The sequence below is a fragment of the Salarias fasciatus genome, chromosome 13 (assembly GCF_902148845.1).
Source record: "Salarias fasciatus chromosome 13, fSalaFa1.1, whole genome shotgun sequence".
NCBI lineage: Eukaryota > Metazoa > Chordata > Actinopteri > Blenniiformes > Blenniidae > Salarias > Salarias fasciatus.
Genome location: NC_043757.1, coordinates 12395113 through 12397139, shown reverse-complemented (window position 1 = coordinate 12397139; position 2027 = coordinate 12395113).

Genomic DNA, 2027 nt, shown 5'->3' with positions numbered 1-2027 from the left:
AAAAAATAAAAAAGAGAAGGAGAGAAACTGTCCTCGGGGTTAAAAACTTCTCCAATTAACCCTAATTACCCAGAGAGAGTATTTCAATGAGGCCTGTAACCTGAGATGTCTATCAGTTCAGTGACGGATGCAGGCAGGGAGGAAGTTGTACCTTTCATCTCAAACTTCAACCACAGGAAGTGTGACGTCTGAATATTGACAGCAGTGATTGAAGATCTGGGGAAGCCCAAACACGCTCCCCTCTTTCAATACCACGGAAAATCGTCGTAGGGCTAACAAGATGTTTGTGGACAAAAAGACGCATGCAGGAGCTACGAACCATCCTCATATCACTTATAACATCTAAATGGAAGATAAGATAAGACTTTAGCTTTGCTGCTCCAGTGAAAACAATAAATTACACCTTGGTTACTTGCATAGTTTCCAACAAAAATGCAGAGAGAACACTTGGCATTTGTCCTTGTCAGGTGCGGACGCATACATCTGAGATGTGTGACTGCTATAAAGTGTGATGGTGAAACCTTATGAAGTTACTCATTGATACCCTTCTCACCCTCCAATGCTGCGCTTTCCAACTGTGTTCCCTTGGCTGACCCACTGAATGACCTGTGTAATTGGTCCGTTCAAATCACTAAGCACGGGGGCAGAGGGGTTCTCATCTTCTCATATGTGTGTGTGTGTGTGTGTGTGTGTGTGTGTGTGTGTGCGTGTGTATGTGTGCGTGCATGCAGTGTAGTCCATAGTCAGTAATCAGTTCCGAAATTACCTTCTTGCAGTGATACACCTGGCCACAATTGGCCTTTGACTTTGAAAGGATACTGGTGTAATAATATCTTACAGCAATCTGTCAGAGTGCTTTTCTCAAGCTGTTAATCAGATTCAAAGCAATATTCATCTTGCTATTGAGTTTCACCACACATTTGTAATTGGTAATTGGAAATGGAATTGAATTCTATCCATTCTTTAAATGCTGTGTTCAAGTTTGGCGGGGGGGGGGGGGGGGGGGGGGGGGGGGGGGGGTCGACTACTACTACAACACTGTCTATCCATTGTGCTTTATGGGTTCATGAGGTGCTGGATCTGATCTGCAGACTGCACACACACACACGCACACACACACGTTTTTCTAGAAAACCCATGCATGCACAGGGGGAACATGCAATGCCTCCAGAAAGGTCCCTCAAGATTAGAATCAAACCAGAGATATCCTTGCTGTGGGGTGAAAGTGCTAACCACTATACCACCATGCGGCCCGCATTTGAGTTCCAAGTTGTTTAAAACATGAGACTTTCTTGGGTCTGCTGATATCTGTGTTCTCTGTTTTTGACATTTCAAATTATTTGAATTCCGACAACCAAAAGAGAAAACTACTTTTGATTAGGGGAAAATATGCTGGTTTCAAAACTGGAATTTAATGCCCGTCATCCAAGGTTTGCCTGACATGCCATGCATTTGCAAAACGCCCTTGATTGTCCACTGGCCTTGATGCAAGTTCATTTTGCAGTCTAGATGATTTAGTATGTTACCTAATGGCTCAAATGTAGAGAAGGGCAAACGTCGGCCTGTCCACCTTTTAAGCCGACATAAATCTTTACGAGGTAATATCATAGTAGAAATTGTGGTGAGAGTAGCGTGCCACTAATGTAAGATGTTAGAAAGATAAAAATCTCAGAGCGGGAGGAGGAGGAGGAGGAGGAGGTATGAAGTGGAGCGTGTCTGAAAACATAACTCATTTATGTTTAGGTTTGTGGTTGTGATGACTTATGAATATCAATATGACTTCAGGTCACACATTATTTCCACTTTTATTTTCCACGGCAGCGCTGCCAGGTCTTGAACCGTGTGATGGAGAGAGAGAGAGAGAGAGAGAGAGAGAGAGAGAGAGAGAGAGAGAGAGAGAGAGAGAGAGAGAGAGAGCGAGAGCGAGGGCGGGTACTGAGGCTCTGCTCATGAATATGGAGGCCCGGGGCTCCGCAGACACTCCCTCCCTGCCCAACTCCTCCAGCTCCGGCTCGGACCAGCAGTCA